Source organism: Oratosquilla oratoria, chromosome 1 (genome assembly GCF_046742065.1).
Source record: "Oratosquilla oratoria isolate Oo_2021 chromosome 1, ASM4674206v1, whole genome shotgun sequence".
NCBI lineage: Eukaryota > Metazoa > Arthropoda > Malacostraca > Stomatopoda > Squillidae > Oratosquilla > Oratosquilla oratoria.
Window position 1 is genome coordinate 15409392 of NC_134777.1, and position 14478 is coordinate 15423869.

Consider the following 14478-nt stretch of genomic DNA (forward strand, 5'->3'; position numbering starts at 1 on the left):
TCCAGAGTTGAAGGTCCAGACAAGATATCAAAAATCCACCTCAAACACCTTCCTTGGCCAAACTACCATAAGAACCTTATTTTCAACTACTGGCTTACAAGATTATTCCAAACATCTGGAAAAGAAACCATATAATACCAGTCTTGAAACCAAACAAATCGCCAGAAAATCCAGCTTCATGCAGACCAATCTCACTACTAACCACAATATCTAAGCTGATGGAAAGGATGGTTACAGCAAGAATCAAATCAGAAATATCAACCATAAACCAACACTGTTTCAAGGAGGGCCACTTAGCCAGTATTTAGTTCACAAGCATCGCTTAAGTACTGAAAGGATTTAATAATAGAAAATCAGTAGGATTAGTTAAGGTGGCTATAGATATAAACAAAGCAACCGACATGATCACTAGACACATGTATCCATAAAGATCATTATAACAAACATCCATATACTAGGAAAACAATGCAGGGTAACCTAAAACAACCATATCTCAGGTACAAAAAGACTATATAATGGAATCCTTCAACATGCAACACTTTCATCTTTACTGCTGAACCTATTTAAGAATGATCTACCAACTCGTGAACCAGAACTAAACGCAGAAGTTCTCTTATATGCGGATGACTTGACAATAATAAATACAAAACTGCAACAACAACAAAAAACCGCCTAAACAAATTTGAACAAACTGATACAATGGCTCTGAAATAACAGGATGGAAACTTCACCTTTGATTCAAAGAAGTCAACAGTAACATTGCTCATTTCTGACAACCATGAAAAAACATCACACACTAAAATCAAATGGTCAAATCAAATAATAAAATTGTGAGTCTAATATTTGATACTCATGTGACATTCAGCCAGTATATTGAACTGGCTGCAAAAATCAACAAGAAAACAAACCTATACAAAACCGTCAGTTGCAACTTTAGACAACAAAAAAGAAAAATTGATAACCATCTATTATAACTTAATAAGAACCACCTTAGAATACACCTCCACATCATGGGTACCAGCTATCAGAAAAACGAAAAGAAAATTTTTACGAAGACTAGACAATGGAGCACTGAGAATAATTGCAGGATGCACCAAAACCACCCCTATAGGACACCTACATACAGAAGCCAAAACCATCCCAATTGAACGTCACATGAAAATGAAAGGATTACAATTCTACACTAGAACCCGTAACACTGCACATCCTTCACACTGCATCTCACAAACAATACCAACAGAACGCAACAGAAAACTACACCAGCATCATATTCCATAGACATCTACCACAACCTAACACCCAAATTTCACAAAACGTTCACACTGAAACATATTTACACCCAGATACTAAACAAACCCTTCAAGAAAATACACCAAACTCAATCAACAGCCTCCCCCAAACATAAGACCCGCTGAGAAAACCCTCTCGTAGTCGACAAAAACCTCCGATCAGTACACCATTCATCATTAAGACAGTATCAACACAGAATAGCCATGGCCACAGATTCACACTTCCTCAGATGCAACCACCACACAGAATATCTCGTTCTATAATGTCCCACACTAACATTCCCCAGACAACAGCACATCATTTCTTCTCCAAGTGACTTAGGGCCCAGTGTAGAGGCTGTTACCCGTTTTCTGGAACCCGCGGGTCTGTGTTCCAAGTTTTAAGAAGTACCATGCCTTATTCTCCCTATGGAAACAGTTCGGTGACCCTGCAGTGAACCCGCTCAATTTTTACAAATCATTGTCACTTTTCCCTCATGGAACTCAGCTATTTTGTGATTATATATTTTCAGGAAAAACTATTAGCTATGTTTGTCTTTATCATCTTTGCAATCGATGCAGAAAGAGGTTAGTACTCAACTAAAGACAAAAGAGTTCATATTTGGAGATGCGGGGTATCGATCCCCGTACCTCTCACATGCTAAGCGAGCGCTCTACCACTTGAGCTACATCCCCAGTTATCCGATACTCTTTCTAGGTGTTATCTAACCCCTTTGTCGCTGGCAAGTTACAAACCTAACTGGAGAGAGTTGGGTGGGGCAAAATAGACGTCAAGGACGGTGGTACGTTCTCTTTGATCCCCTAGACCTCCGTCTTCTTTCACAACAACGATTAAATTATCATATTTTTTGTGTCTCTTCTCACTAGAAATGTTAAGAAAACTGAATTTATATTTTTAGATAACTGGCACATATAGATATCAAGTATTTGAAATTATATATATTTCAAAGTTTACAATAAAAAAAACTGAAAGAAAACGGAGTCGATGTTGAATCAAGGAGAACGCACCGCGATCGGTCTGTGTCGTCCCCAAACAGTTCTACTTTCTCTTTTCTGCAGTAGCTACAGTCCCCAAGGGCTGCAGTTCGATTATTGTGTGGGGATGTAGCTCAAGTGGTAGAGCGCTCGCTTAGCATGTGAGAGGTACGGGGATCGATACCCCGCATCTCCAAACCTTTATAGTTTGGATTCAGCTGATCGCAGACTCAAAACTAGACTATTATCAATAATAATAATGAGTTTATTTGGCAATGAACCAATATACATAAAGTGCAGATAATGAAAAGAACACATAGTTCGAAATAACAATTACAATTGCCGAGGGTAACACAAAAAAGACTGTAAGCTTATTTCCATTGTGATCCTCATTAGACTGTTTTTCTACACTATGTTACACAGGGTTAAGTGGACCAGAGACAGTCATGAGTAATATCAATCAGTACACATATGACACATAAACATTATTATAGATTTGCTAATACTACTAAAATGTTCGTAACACGCTATTTCAATTACATTTCTATATAAACTACGTCTGAATGAGTAGAAAATATTACAAGACAATTAAAATGAGCGGCGGGAATGGACAGAACAAAGAGCGAGAAGAAATGATAACAGGTGGAGTCTTGCTAATCATATGCCAAGAAAAAGCGAGGAAAGTGGTTAGAGTAGGAGAGAGCACCCAAGATAGAGAATATTGTAGGAGTAGCCTGGCAAATTTATTCAGTGGTGAGATTCAATGTAGAGACTGGGAGAGGCATTTGGTCAGAATTTTTAAATGACTGATGATTAGACTTTAATTTTGCAATCAGGAGGAATATTGTGGTCGCCAACCAAGCTCATGTTTTCCCCATACTTTCATTGGCATCTCTATCCTCCGTAAGGATGGAACTTGTTTTCTACATCACAATTGATTACTGTGTACGTTTGTGTTTCCTATTGTTTTAGTACAATGCAATGAAAAAAAAATCCCCTCATTGAGCTCTGAGGACACTTAACCTGGAATGTCAGGTGTTATGAATAAGGTTCACGTGTGTGATCTACCAAGATCTTGGATTACATGGTAGACATGTGATCGACATATATTACCCTCCTGGGTAAGACTTCAGAGGTTGTACAAAGACTGGTCTGTGGGCAATATTGTGATCTTACACACACGCACATACAAGTAGATGGGAAGTGGAATGACGGTAATTGTAAAAAATACATAAAAGTTAATGGTAGCATACGTGCCACCTAAGACAAGGACTTGGTATAAAGTTGATTACTAATATTACTGTCATCCTGGCAGATGGCTTTTATTGCGAAAAGATTAATTGGGAGTAATAGGAAGCAGGTAGTAATAAAAACACTTGGGGTTATGTTTTGTTGGATATTGCAATGAACACAGCGGACCAATTGGTAAACGACGCTAAACGAGTTTGAGGAGATGACACTCCAACAAAACTATACTTCTCACAAATGAACCTAATTAGACTGAATCTATTAAGTTTATGTACCCGTCCACAGGAAGGACTGACCATGTAGTGTTTGAATTTCAGTTAGCAGGAGATAAAGAACAGAGATGAGTCATACAAAGCAGATCCAATTCTGGGAGTCATATTTCTTTGGTTTGATGATTTCTGTGAACATATTAGGAGGAATTTACAAACATAAACGAAAGCGAGATGAAATGTAATCTTTATAAGCCTCTACAACATCGGCGTGACCAAATATATGGCAAAAGTTAGTGCAAAGAAAAATGGATTAAACAACTGGTTTAATTATAACATCTATCTATATATCTGTGGTATGAATGTGGTGCAGATAGGGGTGCACAGTTGGTAGCCCTGGGACGGGGTCAAAGGTTACGGTATAGGAAGGAGGGGGTACGGCGTGCGAGGGTGTGTGTGCGTCAGTGCGTATGTGGAGCGAGAAGGTACAAGTGTAGCCTTTATAAGATTAGAATTAGCAGAGCAAGTGATTTTAGGTAAGGTAGATTGTAGAGTGAGAGAAGTGCGTCGGGGTATTGAGGAGTGAAACAGAAGCAACCGAAAACCAGGAAATCGCAGAAATTAGGTGAGGTACAAGTCTTTCGAGCTATCTAGGCTCTAGAGATGGCCGAAGCGATGGGTACAATGGAACCATTCAAGATGAACAATATCACCTTAAAGCCATTTGATAGCAATGGAGACGTCGCCGGATGGCTCAAAAAGGCAGAATTAGTGGTAAAATTAACCGGAGTCACGGACATCGCGAGTTTTATTGCCCTTAACCTGGAGGGCGACGCATTGGCCATCTATCTAGAAATGAAAGGTAGTGATCAAGCCGAGAGTCCGTTCGAATCGTTTCTAGCCATATCCAACCTTGTAACCCCTACCATACTTCTCAGACATTTCATTTCAAACAAATTTAAACGTTTCCCATCTGCATCTATTAAATTGTAAGTCTCCACTCCATACAACGCAATTGACACAATCATACCTTCATATACGCTCTTTGCATCCAGTCCAAGATGCTTATTTCTCATGACACTTTTTAATCCTTCAGTACATTTACTTGCTTCCATCAATCTACAACTTATCTACACTCCCTTTCCTTGCGACCACAAATACCTAAAGCTATCCACATCTTCCAGCTTCTCTCTTTTAAGACGTACTTCAAACTTGCTGAGCCCTCTCAACATTTACCTTCAACTTTCTCCTATAGCATACCTTTCCAAACTCTAACTGTCTTAATCTCTCCTCTGCCCTTGTCACAAGCGCAATGTCGTCAGTAAATAACAACTGGCTCACTTCTCACCATCCCTGACGCAGCCCCACCTTTACCTCAAACCACTCGCTCTTTCCATTTCCAATTCTAATGCAGACTCTACTACTCTTGTAGAAGCTCTTGACTGCCCTTAACAGCTTTCCCCTAATCTCATACTCAGCAAAACCTCCTACAATGGCTTCCTGTCTACCCTGCCATACGCCTTTTCCAAATCCATAAAATCCCAATAAACATTCTTGCCTTTCGCTAGAACTTTCTCACACATCTGCCTTACCATAAAAATCTGATCCACGCAACCCCTACCTTTCCTAAATCTATACTGCTCTTCACCAATTATTTCCTCTATTTCTGTCCTAATCCTCTCAATTAGAACCCTACCATAAACCTTCCCAATTACACTCAACAAACTGATCCCTTTAAAACTACTAGCCTCACATTTGTCCCCTGTTCCCTTGTAAAGTGGAACCATACATGCACTCCAGTCCTCCGACATTCTAACCTCCTTTAGACACACATTAAACAACCTTACTATCCGTTTTACTATACCTCCCTTCTTCAGACAGCATAACACCCAACTAACCCAGGTGCCTTACCTGCTCTCATCACTTTAATATATATTTGTATCTCATCTTTTCTCCTCCATTTCACCCCCCCCCATCACCGTCATTTTCTTAGCGCCTCCTATTGCTGCTTCCAATCCCTCCCAATCCTCGTCCACATTCAATAGCTCCTAATATAATATGCCCATCTTCCACTTACTGCCTTATTCTTCGGTTAACATATGTCCATCTCCGCTTCTCACCTTTTCTTCTCTATTTGACTCACCTCCCCTTCCTCTCTTAATTTCCTTAAAGAAATATATTACTTTCAAAAGGTTCTGCCATACTCCTCCCCCATTTTACATCTGCTCTCCTTTATCTTATGGTTTACTTCTCTTCTTCTTTCTTTGTACTTCTCATAAGTTTCTCTTGTCCTACTTTGTAACCAATCCCTGAAAGCTCGCTTCTTCTCTTCTACTATCGTCTTCACTTCATAGTACCACTCACTACCCCTTTCCTCTATTCCCTCCTATCCTCCTTGTTCCACATACCACTTTTGTTAACCTTGTTACTTCCTCATTGAAACACCCCCATTCCTGTATCACTCCTATCTCTACTCTATCCTTTACCATCTCCCATACTTCTCTAAGCTTTTTGTGTTCCTGCTCCTTTTCCTTCCCATACAGTTAACTCTAAGCACTTCCCCTACCTTCCACCCTTTCCCTCTTTCTTCACTCTCAACTTCCCTTCAAAAAAAAAAAAAATATATATATATATATATATATATATATATAATATATATATATGTATATTTCCCCACTCCCCTAAGCACATGGATATCCAGACACCCCCCCCCCCCATACTACTCTTCTCCTGGGTACTGCTATATAGTCCATTAATCCCTTATCAACTACCCTTCCATCTGTCACCCTTTTTTTATGTGTACTTGCCTGATCTGTTGTGTTAGCTATCATGAACTCTCTAAATACATCTCCATCGGCTCTCAGTTTTACTTCCCACTCGGGTTGAAAAAGGCGGGTGCAACGAGACGAAATGGTGGGACTGAGTATTCTGCTCTTTGTAACTCTATTTTTACGAGAATCAAGCATAAGAGGGTCTGAGAGGAGTTTTCCAACCAGAATCCTAAATTTTTCGCCTTTTAATAATAAAAAAGTGAAATAGCTAAGAAATCTAGGTATGTGACACGTGAGAAAATAGGAAGTTAAATAGCTATGAAAGAGCAAAAAGAGGTTAGAAATCATTACACGAGAAATCATGGTCCGTTTATGTTGGAATGCAACAAGACCACCCTCATCTTTGTTATTTTACCATAGAATTCATTATGAACCTAGTGAGCAACTAAAGTTAAATTTGTAACACCTGGAGATGCGGGGTATCGATCCCCGTACCTCTCACATGCTAAGCGAGCGCTCTACCACTTGAGCTACATCCCCTGTGAAACTCAAGAAGTTCTGTGGTGGTTCAAATCCTATTTTAGCGCGCCAGTTTCAAACCGAAGTAGAACGAATTGCCCGGGGCAAAACAAACGCTAAGGACGATGATACCTTATTTCTAACCCACTAGAGAATTCTTTCTCCTTTCACAACAACTGAATTAACAAATCCCCTCTAAGTTAGAATTATTAAAATTATATTTCGAGGTTTATGACAGATATGGATGCTATGTATGTTTTATATATATATTAAATTGCTGTCAACAACCTGAAAGAAAACGGAGTCAACGCTGAATCAGGGAGAACGCACCACGATCGGTCTGATGTTGTGTCGTCCCCAAACTGTTCTACATTCTCTTATGCAATGGTTATATATAAACAAGAGTTGGAGAACCTTTCCAGGGGATGTAGCTCAAGTGGTAGAGCGCTCGCTTAGCATGTGAGAGGTACGGGGATCGATACCCCGCATCTCCAGGTCTTTATAATTTGAATTCAGCAAATCGCAGACTTTAAATGAGACAATTAGGTTGATTAGTTCAAAGTAAATTCTATATAATTTGTGCCTTAATAAGGAGTAAAACTATTACAAAACAATTAAAAAGCGATGGAATGGGCAGAAGTAGCTAGAGGGAATAACAGATAGTGTCTGACTGCTTGACAGAGAGCGGATTGCCAATATAAAGAAGCTTGCAGGAGTGGCATAGTAAAGTTTGGCAGAGTCGCGCGATTCGTGGAAGAGGTTGAAAGAGGCATTCGGACGGGATTGAGGTTAAAGTGACTGATGAACAGTCTTGAATTGTACAATCAGGAGAAATATGGTCACCAAGCTTTAAGGATACTATTGATACTTCACCGCCGCTTCTGTCCCTCGTAGGAATGGAAGCATTCATCCTTCATTATAATTGATGACTGTGTTTTCTGTTGTTTGTTAGTGTGAAGGACGAAACGATCATGTTTCCTCCTTCCCGTCTTGAAAACACCCTTTATTACCAGATGTCGAGGAAAAATGTCCACACGCGATTGCATGTGTGATTCATTTGATGTCTTGGATCACATGCTGGACTGGAGATGAGCTACTCTTCCGGATGAGAGCTCAGAACTCCTGTCATCAGCTCTACGTGTAGTGTTGTGACATTACGTACAAATACATATCATCATCTTGATTAAGGTGAGTAGTAACGGCTTGAAGTGTTTGTGAAGCTTCCAAACCTTGAGCGGGACTCGAACTCAGGTTTGCGTCGTATATGTTTGTTGGAAGTGAATCTCAATGATAACTAAGGTAGGGATAGTGGATAGTTGTGTTGATTCAGTGTTGTTGTATTGGAACGATCGATCTGTGAAGACAAGAAATAGTACCAAGGATAAGAGCGGAAACTGAAATCCTTAGAGATGGACTATCTGAGGGAATTAGTGTGTGCAGCATGAAGAGATTAGATAAAAAGGGAAACAAGTGCTGGTGAATGTAGGAAGTTAGAGCAAAGGAAAAGCTGAGTCGAACCATGTCGAGCTGGTTCGGTCATATGAAGAGAATGGGGTCATGGTTAGCCTGCTCGGAGAGTGTAGAAGGGCAAAGGGCCAGATGGGTTCCAAAAAGAAATTGAGAATGTGAAGGAGCACGTGAAGAGGATGAGGGTAGGCTAGGAGTAAGAAAAAGAACTAGTGAGGATGGGAAGGAGGTGGTTGACAAGTTGCCGCGGTGGAAGAGGCAGGGTGGGGAAGATCGGGAGATGAGAAGGACGTTGTGAAGATCAGCAACCCCAGTGTATCCATGTAAAGATAAGCTAACTCACATATTAACTTATAAAGAATAGCAACCCCAAAAACGAGCTTGTAAATATAAATCGCCCAAACAGTGACGCTCATTTAATTAGAGCTAGGATAGGTTAGGTTTATCTTGGATCAGTCACTCCAAATATTAGCTTGTAAAGATAACCCTCAGGTACTGTGGGGCTCCGGATCTTTACAAAGTCCGATGGGAGAAAATAAAAGGTGGACGTATGTGTGTGTGTGTGTGTGTGCACGTGTGTACAGAGCACTTTCACTTGTATTAAAAAAAGAAAAAAAATCATATGGCGTTATCCAGAATAGAACATAAGTGTTTCATCGATGCGGAGCGCAGATAGCTTGTGCACCTTTGCTGTGGCGTTCTTCCTCAAGCTGCCAAGCATGGCCAAGCATCAGCCAAATAAAGATTACAGGGTATTGTACCGCGTGATTTAAATTATTTTGAAGATGCGGGCTATCAATCCCCGTACCTCTCACATGCTAAGCGAGCGCTCTACCACTTGAACCACATTCCCTTGTTACCATGCTGGCTTCCAACTGGGTGCGCTGATACCTGGGACGCGAGGTGTGGTCACGGAGGACAAAAGAAAGTGAAAGGAGAAGCATACCAAACACGAGGGACTAAGATCCATTCTCTGTAATCACAAGTTGATTCCATTTTCTTTGATCTGGGTGACTTTGAGGCCATAGTGATTTTGTTATTATTTCTATCCTAAAATGTGGTATTTCTTTGGGAGGGATACTTATTAGCCTCAATTATGATAGATCTTTAGAGCCTCGTGTATCTACATAAAATTCGTGTATATAGGGGCAAATTATCTGTATTTTTGTTTTCTTTGTGATAATGATTATAGTTTCAAAAATATATTCATATTTCATTGGTCTATACATATGCGAAAAATTGATACAATTAGAAATTGACGAAACGCGTTTTCACTCTTGTGCAGCTTAATTCTTTTTTCACATACTGATATTTCCCAGTTTAGCGGCGCTGGGTCGGTTACGAGGGGATGTAGCTCAGATGGTAGAGCGCTCGCTTAGCATGCGAGAGGTACGGGGATCGATGCCCCGCATCTCCAAGTTTATGTTACTGGATTTAAGGCTCAAATATTCCGTGACCCGAATTGCTGGAAACTGCCAGCTTTAAGATTATACAGGATGCTGTCACCTACTTATCAATAAAATATAGCGTGTGACACATCCTTTACCCATATAATTTAATTCCCGTTTTCACTATTAGGGTCAGCATTGATCTCTCCATTACGTACACGCTTTGGTTTAGTCTACTGTTTCCAGTTCTCGAACCATGAAAATATGTATTTTCAGAAATACTCATATAATTTTAATGTTTTATAACCCAACCTAACCAAACTAAACCCAAGTTAACCATAAGCTACATTAAGAATTGTCACCCTGTCGAAATCTTTTAGGTCTAACGATAATTGGAGGCCAGAGACAGTGTCCCTCCTTGTTAAGATGGAAGGGACAACGAATGAGTTATGGGTGGGTATATATTTGTATTCCCACCTTCCCCTTAAGGGCGGGGGGAGGCCTATTGGTGTAATTGTAATTCCTTTCAAATTGTAAATTAGTTATCCTGGACAGTTTGCGTACCCATAAAGTAGCGGATGCAAGGCGCCTCACACATAGTATGTACAATTATGTAAAATGTGTTTGTACCTAGTATTTACCTTGCATACAGGAAAGGAACTCTGTGGGATTCTGTCTCTTTTTCTCCAACTATACCTAAAGTTTAGTTTGCTTATGTTTTTGGCTTGGACTATATAATCTAGCTGTCTCAGTTGGTACATATTTATGGAAATTAGTGTTTCTTGGAATCCTTAAGACCTGTAATGTTTTCCAATTTGTTTCCAAGTGAGCACATTTAGTGTTTGACTTACGGGTCTGTTTTGTTTGAGAGTTAAATGCCTTGTGGAAGAGTTATCTTGATGTTCACTTTTTGAAAGACGCAGAAAGGCATCAGGGAAAGAATTTAAGAACTACTTTGTTGAGAGAGCATAGTGGTTGACTCTTGCAAAAGGTAATTGTTCAGTAAGAGGGCGAGACGTTCCAAAAATCATGTGGTCTTCAAAGCAGAAGGAGCAACTACCGATTTCTAAATAGTGACCAAAAAGATAGACCATAAAGATGCAATATAGGAACAGACAGAGAGAAGCTTAAAGATGATCATAAAGGTGTACTGAAAGGCGTAAGCACTGACTAAAATGTGTCGCTCAACCTTGAGAGGCGTACTTCATACAAGAACGAATCAGTCCCGTAAATGTCAGGAGCTTAATTAGAATCGTTTCACAGATAAATACTTTTCGTGTGCGTCCACGACACGTCGTACTCTCAAATAGCCATGGGTGTCTATGGACGCTTTCAAACGTGGCCATAACCTGTGGGGGCGGCCATAGATACCACGACGTCGTGTCGTGGATGGCGCACGGCGAAAAATCGATGTGTGAAACGAATGAGGTTCATTTCACTGAAGCTGCTCAAATAGTAGTTGAGATATGAGGTTTCTAGTATATTGTCCTAGTGAAGGATGCAGTGTGTTTAGGGCGTCTGAAGGAAAAATGATTGTGTGTCACTGAATAAAGCGAGATAGCTTAATAGAAGGATATTCCACTGAACGGTCGAGTTCAAATGCCGAATAGGCGTAGTTATGACGTGGTTATTATGTGAGGTTTAATGATGATCAGCCGCTGTGGTGGATATCAATGACCTTAGTATTCATTTCAATCACAGTTCGTATAGGTTTGGAACCTATTATATGTTCACTTGGATATTTTTCCATGTTTGGCTAAACTGTGTGGTCATGTCAATGCAAGCTTGGTATCAGGTTTTTCTTTGCCATTTTTTTTTTTATTTAATCTAACTTATGTTACTCTACCGTTAAACAATTTCAAAGTATCGTCACACTGACGGTTACATTAGAATCTTCAAGGGCTAAAATATTTGTATTACTTTTTTTTTTTTTTGGTCATCGTTGATAGAGTGTACTGGTTACATAAAAAATCAAGGACTACAAGACTTACTTTACTCTTTTTCATATCCTATCACTGATAGGGCACTGGTCACTTTTTCACTCTATTACGATTGCATCACATTATACTTGCGACGAGTTCCACTTCTCAATCTTTGGCTCCAGTTATATTGTTTATGATTTTTTTTTAAGTTGCCTAAATTTAGCTTTGTACTGTGTATAAGCATCGTTTACAGAAACATAACCCACCTAGTACGGAAAAATAATTAGCTGAAGCTCTAATCCCCTCGCTGCTAAAGGAAAAGGTGCCACAAAAATGAAGATAGCATGTGGTTAACCAGAATCAAGTGCCAACCAACGGAAACAAACTGTTATATTCGTATGTGTGTACACTTATATGTATTATATATATATATACATACAGACACATGTATACTGTCAGCAATAAACGACGTCTATATCCTTAGGGACAATATCGCACTGAAGAGCAGAGGCAAGATTTGCGAAAGGTATCAGAGAGGAAGGATAGAAGGAGACTAGCATTTCTATCTCAGTTTTTGTCAGTGTAAATCAACCTACAACTATAAAAGAATAAGTGATTTGACCCATGCGTATACCACTAACTCCCTAAAATACTGACTGCATAAAAATTTTGTATTCAATACCCCATACATGGAACGAAATAGATTGTAACCATATCGCTACCGATGGTGCTTACCGGAGACAAATAAGAACGTGGAGGTAGTCACCTCAAACGGAAAATCGAGTCCCGCTACGGAAGTGGTGGAAAGCCATGCCATAAAAAGCAAATTGTACTTGGAGATGCGGGGTATCGATCCCCGTACCTCTCGCATGCTAAGCGAGCGCTCTACCATCTGAGCTACATCCCCGGATGTGCCGCTGGATGCCTCTCAGTTTCATGAAGAATACCCAGTGCCTGTATTACGTCCACCTTGAGGACCCCAAATAAGTTAGTAATGCGGAAGTATATCAAACATTACAAGGTCGATCGTACATTCTCTGTCACTCCAAAAGATTCCGTTTTCTTTGACGAAAATATGTATTTAGCTAATTCTGACTGAGCACTGCCATTTTTTTTTCTCCCATACTCAACAGTTTGTTCCATGGACTGTCAATATATATAAACAAAATAAAAAAACAAATAATTTTTCCTGGAGATGCGGGGCATCGATCCCCGTACCTCTCGCATGCTAAGCGAGCGCTCTACCATCTGAGCTACATCCCCCGACGGCGGGTGTAGCTTCGATTGTAGTATTGAACCGTTCAGTGGGTGGCGCCAAGCTGTCTTCACGTGCCAAAAAAAAAAAAAAAAAAAAAAAACTAACAGGATAAAAGTAACTATTATTGGCTTTGGTATTTTTTTCTATATAAATTTATGAAATTCCATTTTTCTTCATAAAATCATTGTGATTATGTAGAGAAATACTTACCTGGCGCAGAAGAAAAAGCGGGAAGGTGTGGAGTAAGAGGGGTGGGGGAAGGGAAAAAATAACAATAATAATGATAAACTACTCCTGTGGAACCCCGTTAGTACATCAAATGTCATTGTTTTACTCTAACATATGTTTCCTGTTTTCTTGATGATTACCATGCATTCCCACATCTTTCATTCTATTCTATGTATTGTAAACATTCCAACTAAAACGAGTGAGTGAGCTCATATATGGACCGATTTATAGGTAATATTGTGACCTTACGAGCACACACACAAACTCTTTGACCACCAGAGTTGGTGTGCCGGCTCGCAGTGCAGCGATGCTAAAAATTTCAGGCCGAGATGGGACGCGAACTTGGATCGTTGAATTAGCGGCCGAGGGCTGTGTCAAGGCATTGTTCACCCGTGCATACACATATTATATATATATGTATGTGTGTGTGTGTATACATGTGTATATACTGTATATATATATATATATATATATACAGTATATTCTTACAGCGATCACTAGTTCAACACTTGATCCAGAGCCGTGGTGAGTCACGCACTTGCTCGTGCGCGCACACACATGGACATTTCAGCGTTCTGCGTTCGAGTCCCACCCAAGGCAGGAAAAAAATGGAGAATGCACAAGACCATAAGGCAGTTACATGACCCTTACCAATTTTCATCCCCATCCATAAAGTTACCTAATCTTCTCTCAAAATAAATTATTTCAACGATCCCTATATTGTTACTAATTCTACCACATTATCCATTGTTGGTAAACCAGTTCTCGCCTATTTCCTTCTTAAATCTAAATTTGTCCAACTTAAACCTATTACTATGAGTCCTATCCTGTTAATATAAAAACCTTGCCTGCATCACCCTTGTTAAAGCCCTTGACCCATTTGAATACTTCTATTAGATCCCCCCGCACTCTTAGTCTTTCCAGAGGGTAAGTTGGAGTGCTTAAGCTTGTCTTCGTGTGGTAATTTTCCATGTACATGTATAATTTTGGTCATTCTCCTCTGTACTGATTCTAGTGAATGGATATTCATTTTATAGGACAGAGACCAAAACTGCACTGCATGGTCAACGATGGGTCTAACTATCGCCAGATAGTTTAATTATTACCTCTGGACTTTTGCTTGTAACCGTCCTAGCAACAAATCCTAATGCTCTGTTAGCCATATTCCTCCACCGTTTCTTAGATTTAAGGTTTGACTCACTAA

The 14478-nt window shown here is 39.8% G+C and overlaps 3 non-coding genes across 3 annotated transcripts; 1 reads left to right on the forward strand and 2 right to left on the reverse strand.

The window, feature by feature from the left end:
- The first annotated feature begins 9822 nt into the window (after positions 1 to 9822).
- On the forward strand, positions 9823 to 9895 carry TRNAA-AGC (transfer RNA alanine (anticodon AGC)). The gene has a single exon. It is a non-coding gene; the product is annotated as a tRNA-Ala (tRNA).
- Positions 9896 to 12622: 2727 nt separating this feature from the next.
- TRNAA-AGC (transfer RNA alanine (anticodon AGC)) lies at positions 12623 to 12695 on the reverse strand. The gene has a single exon. It is a non-coding gene; the product is annotated as a tRNA-Ala (tRNA).
- Positions 12696 to 12978: 283 nt separating this feature from the next.
- TRNAA-AGC (transfer RNA alanine (anticodon AGC)) lies at positions 12979 to 13051 on the reverse strand. The gene has a single exon. It is a non-coding gene; the product is annotated as a tRNA-Ala (tRNA).
- Between the last annotated feature and the right edge of the window lie 1427 nt (positions 13052 to 14478).